Raw genomic sequence first — 6,624 nt, forward strand, 5'->3', positions numbered from 1 at the left:
TGTTTTAGCTATGATGCACACAAAAACTTGTGAACACATCTCCCAATACCAAAAAAACTTGAGTTGACTTCTGGGACTTGATTATTTTCCTTAATCATTAACCTACACCACAGTCTATCCGGCTCCTCGACTCCTCAAGTGAAGCTCATGTAATTCCTATCTGTGTGACACTTCCTTGTTCTTATTTTCTATCCTCTGCAGCCCCTGCTTTATCAGAGGCAGGGGAAATACTTTAAACAGTACAACTTAAGAGGAAATCATCTTCATACTAATCCACAGGTAAAAATGCCCAGTAGAATAGGATAGTTCCTTGAGATAATCACACTACATTAAAGGCAGTGGGGATCTGTAGCATGAATCTTAAAAGTTCTTATTAATAAAAACAAACCCAGGAGCCAGGTATTGGGGTGAACGCTGAATGATCATAGAGACAGAACAAGCCACAGCCACCTCACCTCACCAGTTCCTCAGCTGATCCTGTTTCCTCAGACTGGAAGCCTCTGTGTCCTCATCCAGAATGAATCTCAGCTGAACTGCTTCTCGAAAGCCTGAAAGCTTAACCAGCTAGTTCTTGGTTTTAACCCTTATATACCTTTCTGCTTTCTGACATCACTTCCTGGGATTAAAATCTCTTGTTACGCCTGGCTGTTTCCAGTGTGGCCTTGAACTCACAGAGATCCAGGCAGATCTCTGCCTCTGGAATGCTAGGATTAAAGGCGTGTGTGCCACCATTTTCTGGCCTCTATATCTAGTGGCTGCTCTGTTCTCTGACCCCAGATAAGTTTATTAGGGTGCACAATATTTTGGGGAACACAATATCACCACAGGGATCTCCCCACACCCATTCACACCATGCCAGAAACCTGAGAAAAACGGCAGCAGCAATCATGCAAAGGTACAGCCGTAGCAAGAGACATTCTGGAGCTGAAGTCCTTGGGGGCCCTGCCTATCCGGGATCCACAGCGCTTTCCTTCCTGGTGGGCCAATCTCCCGAAGCTCAATTGCCACCTGCAGCTCTCCTGACATGGCCACTGGCGTACAATGGTAATTTTTCAATTTTGTCACAGTGGGAAAGCAATATATATTCCGTTGGAATCTTATTTCAGACTTTGATCTTTTCCTGGACTAGTAATACTCAGCGTGCTGTTCTCTGATGACACTGGTCAGCTCCAATGAGGTGCCATTGCCCAGTTAACTGCAATCCCCATCCGGGTAGCAATGAAGACTCCATAGTATTCTGTGATGCCAAGGAAGTCTGTTGAGTATGTTAGCTGTGATAAGCGCATTTTGAAATGGCTTTATTCCAACTGAATGTGGGTTTATTAGGAGGTAAACTGTTTATGTACACATATGTTAGCAAAAGGAAATAAAGGAAAAAATAAAACATGAAATCATGGGGTTGGTTATCTGTAATAGTTAAGGATAGGCATGGAGTGAAATGGGAGGGAATGTAGATACTTCTCTGCATAATTTTATCAGACAGAAATATATTAACATTTCTGACCTATTCAAATAATAAAATTAAATACAGAACAAGGAGAGCAAGTGTGAAAACTGAAACAGACTAAATTACTTGTATTTCATATAAATACCGCAGCCACAATGAAAGGAAAGAAAAAGGAACTAAGGCAAGCACTTATGCAGACTATGCCAATTACAGTTCTCATTTTGAGGTAGGTGGGTGGAGCTGAGAGACAAATGGGAAAACTGTAAACAAACCTAGACTTAGTCATAATAGGGTTTATTTTTGTTGGTTGTTGTTATACGAGCAAAGCAAATTTTAAACTACTTTGTATGTGTAATAGATCTGAGTGAATATATAAATATATTATTGTTGAAAGTTCATGTTCTCATGCTGGGAGAAGAAACTGGTAACTGTGAAATAAGGAAAGGTATGAAAAAAACCCTCTGTAGGTACAGGAACGGGTTCAACCTAGAGTCAGTATGAACTCATTACTTCCTCAATAATGTACATCTGTATGTGTCTGCCTATTCATATGTGTATGTACATAATTGAAAATATTCACAGATAACACACCTGGAGGCCCCATGCTGTTCACCTGTATCTCATGATGCTGTTGTTAATCTTAGTCAAATCTCACATGTGTGTGTATGTGTATGTGTATGTGTTCGTGTGTGTGTGTGTGTGTGTGTGTGTGTGTGTGTGTATGTGTTCGTGTGTGTGTGTGTGTGTGTGTGTGTGTGTGTGTGTGTGTATTGCTGTGCATGTGAAGGTCAGAGAACAACCCCTGGGAATCTGTCCTCTCTTGTTCCATGGGAGTCTCAGAGATCAAACAGGTCATCAGGCTTGATGACAAGCACCTTTTTCTGATAAACCCTACTACCAGCCTCTAATGCTTTTTGCTGAAAGGATCTAGAATTTCTCATAGAAATGTCTAACCAAAGACAGCTTGGTATAAATAGGCCTAGAATGTCTATTTGGAAGGATATCAGACAATAAATAACACAATCCAAGAATGCTGGAGTATATCAAAAGAATGAAGGCAGAGACTGGAGCAACTCCACCAGAGAGTGCTGGGATAATTTGAACAAATGCATAATTAAGCATAATAATGGTTTTAAAAACATTGGGTAAAAACAAGGATTCATAAGCCTTTGCCAGTCAGTTGGTTGGGGTCTTTTGCACTATTTCAATGAAACTTATGAGTGGGCAAAGGGCAGCTTCCTCAGGTGTGGAAGTTACTCTGGCCATGGAGTGACAATGGCTCATGGACTAAATTAACAGACCTAGAGGCTTAAGGCTCTGGGTCCTGAAAACCAGTAACAAGTGTTGGTACTTAGTCCCTCAGGAAGGGGCGGGTTCTTCTGAGACCTGTCACTCAAATCATTGCCAAAATAGGCAACAGATACATAGGCAGGAAAGCAAGTGGAGGCCTACAGTAGAATACTGAAAGTAGACTGGGAAATGTGGAGGGGGTCCTGGAATTCAAAGGTCTCGTTTTGTAATCGTCATACTAACTGAATCACTCTAGAATCATTCAAAGACACTAAACCCAGGAAGAAGTCTGAGTGAAGATATTGGCATGGTTTCTGGCTTCCTGTAGATGCTCATTAGTAACAACCAAGGAAATATCAAACAACAGCCTGAGCACAACAATGGCTCTCCATCTGTCCATCTGGGCGGGACCCATCCCCCATGTAGTGCTGGAACAGAGAAGGAAAGAGCTCCAGCTACAGGTAACATCGGATAGAACACACAAGAAACAGCCTGGGAAAAGGGAGAAGGTGCTTCCATTTGTCTTTGTGATGACCAAACATCTGATAGAAACTAATTCAAAGGGTAAGGGTTTATTTAGCTCATGGGTTCCGGTCAACGTGCATAGTCCTTGGCTCCAGTGAGTCTGGGCCACATGAGGCGGGAGCTTCGTGGCAGTGGGAACACTTGGCAGAGGTCATTCATCTCATGGCAGACAGAATAGCAGTTACGAAGGGTCTGATGCAAGGGACTAGCAAGCATTCACCTTCTCCAACTAGTCCTCACTTCCTAAAGGTTTTTAGAATATCCCACAATAGCATTACTAACTGGAGACCTCGGCTTGGATAAAGGAGCCTGTGGAAGACATTTATTATTCAAAACAGAATAAAGGGGGGGTTATATTTTCCAAAAATGTCGCTATCTAAAAGACAAAGAAAGGCTCTAAAAATATTTTAGATAAAAAAAAAACCTAAAGAGACATGATAATTGCAATACCTGACTCCAGACTGGATCTTCTACTAAAATGGAAAGATACTATGAGCAGCATGATAAGAAAAGCTGGGAACAGTATAATGTGGGCTGAAGACTTATACTGCCAACTCAGCTACTGCTATGCTAAAAGCATATTAATGTTTTTATGCAATACATATTGAAATATTGAACATTAAAGGCATCTATCTATGCATATGTACAATCATCACATGGGTGTGTGTGCACATGTGTCTGCTTACACATATGCAAACACACATATTCACAGCAGGAGAAAGGGAGGAAATGGTAGTGGGGGGTAAATTATTAAAAACAGTTTAATCTAGGAATAGGAAAAGACTGCCTTGCTTTCTTATACAGTTTTCATTTTTCAATCTTGTTCTAAGTTCAAAATCATTTTCAAATACAAGTTTGGTTTGGTTTCGTTTCATTCCAAGATAGGGATGTCAATATGCTACCTAGGATAGTCACAAATGTGTAATCCTCCTGTCTCAAGCTCCCAAGTCCTAATAGAAAATGTAAATAAAAAGGGCCTAAGCAAGGACCTAAGAAAAGATGCTTGTTGACTCACAAACAGACTATTTTTCCAACATCACCAGTCCAAACGCAAAAGCCTGCTTCTTGGGGCTGAGCTTTCCGAGAGAGCTTTCCCTTTTTCTCTGGGCATGGCTTCCTGTGAAAGTTCAGAAGGAAATGAATGAGCCTTTATCTGACAAGTTCACTCTTTTCATTTCATTTCTGAGTCTTGTTCTGCCCTAGGTCCTGGCTGGGATCCACTAAAACTTCAATCATTTTTTTTTTCCCCTTTCTTACAGAAATGAACGAAGTTCTTTGATTTCCCTAAAACTCTAGGGCAGACTTATCCTCTCCCCACTAAACTATTTCATATCAAAAGAGGCTAAGCTGTGTCTGTCCAGACCTCACCCGCGAGTGAGACCTCCCTTTTCCCTCCAAACCCTGAGGTGGTGCTTTTCGTCGCTACCTAAGTGGGAACTATGAAAACAGTGCGCAGTTTACACCAGCCCTGCAGCAAGATTCCCACACACAGAGAGCACAGTGGAGGCCAGCTGCCTTTCAGAGCGCCTGTGAGTAAGTACCACACGGAACTGAGACAGCAGACTCGGGAGTCACCTTCCCTTTTCCTCCTCCTGGAGACCTGGCTTAGTACTCCATCTCTGTGAAAAGACGCCATGAGGACTGCAACTCTCACAAAGAAAGCACTGAGTTGGGGCTTGCTTTCAGTTTCAGAGGTGAGTCTGATCTCATTAGGCTGGGAGCGTGGCGTCGCACAGGGAGACACTGCCAGAGAAGCCCCTGAGAGCTGCATCCTGATCCACAGGCATCAGGCTGAGGGGGAAGCTGAGCCTGGTTTTGAAACCTCAAAGCCCATCTGCAGTGACACATTTCCTCCAACAAGGCCATACCTCCTAATCCTCAAGTAGGGCCTCTTCCTGATGACTAAGCATTCAAATATATGAACCTAAGGGGGGCATTTTTATTCAAACCACCACGAGACCTCTTTCTATTACCTTTCGGGTACAGGGCTTGACCACTATTCACTTAAACTACAGGAGCTGGAATTGTGGCTCAATCCATAGAGTTCTTGTGTAGTGTGCACAAAGCCCTGGGTTTAATGCCCCACACACCTCGTAAACTGGGAATGGTGGTACACACCTTTAGTGCCAGCACTTAGAAACTGGGAGCATGATAATCAGAAACTTAAAGTCATCCTCAGCAATACAGTCCAGGCCAGCCTGGGATACATGACATCCACTCTTAAATAAATAAAGAAGTCAGTAAATAGTCAGTAAGTACTTAACTTGCATCTACTCAATATTCTACTGAGATGAAGATTTTTGTTTGCTGTTGTTGCTTTGGTATAAAATTTATTTACTTATTTTTAAATATTTAGTGTATTTCTTTGGATCTATATCCCGATGTGTATGTGGTAATAAGAGGTGACAAGGAGAAGCAGGTGTTAGATGTGAAGGGACCCCAAAACAGCTTGACCACACAGCAGCCATGACAGGCTTAGAGGCCTAGACACAGCTTCTGTGACAGGCTTACTGGCAGGCAACACCTAGATCCAGGAAAAGCCTCAACCTGATACCACCCAGGGATCTACCCAGGAGTGACGAAGTACCTAACATCCCAAACATTCCAACCATTAGGTAAGGTGGCCAGATGTCCTTGAGTCTAGCACATACCTATTTTTTGTTTTACAGATACCTAGACAATTGTCAACCAATCAGGGTCCTGGACCCTGGAAATCCCCTCACCCTAACCTCTGCTATGATAAAAACTCTGCCCCACCTGAGCTCAGGGCTCTCTGCTCTCACCGCTGTGTCAGACAGACAGAGGGACCAAGCTCTGGGAGCTTGAAATAAAGGCTCTTTGCTTTTACATGCGGGATTCGGTCTCTGTGGTGGTCTTTTGGGGGTTCCCACGATCTGGGCATAACATTAGATACCCTGGAGCTGGAGTTAGAGGCACTGTGAGCTGCCCACTGTGAGTTCAGGGAACTGAACTCCAGTCCTCTAAGAAGCAGCAAGTTCTCTTAACCACCAAACTATCTGTCCATCTTCAGGTATAACATTTCAATCAAAATTTGCAATGCCAGACCAGCAAGATGATTCATTAAGTAAAGGCACTTACCACCAAGCCTGATAACCTGAGTTCATTTGCCAGAAACCACATGGTAAAAGGAGAGAACTGACTCCGAGTTATCCTCTGACCTCCACATACACACTATGGCATCCCCCACCCCCACCCCAGACACACACACTAAAAGAAAGAAATTCAAGAATGAAAACACAGGTTGTAATGTCACCTTGGTTTGGGAAGATCAGGCTATGAACTCCTAGCCTGGACTCCACCATTCTGAACTGAGGACAGCTGCCTTGGCATACCTCAGCATC

The sequence above is a fragment of the Peromyscus eremicus genome, chromosome 12 (assembly GCF_949786415.1).
Source record: "Peromyscus eremicus chromosome 12, PerEre_H2_v1, whole genome shotgun sequence".
In the NCBI taxonomy this organism is placed as follows: Eukaryota; Metazoa; Chordata; class Mammalia; order Rodentia; family Cricetidae; genus Peromyscus; species Peromyscus eremicus.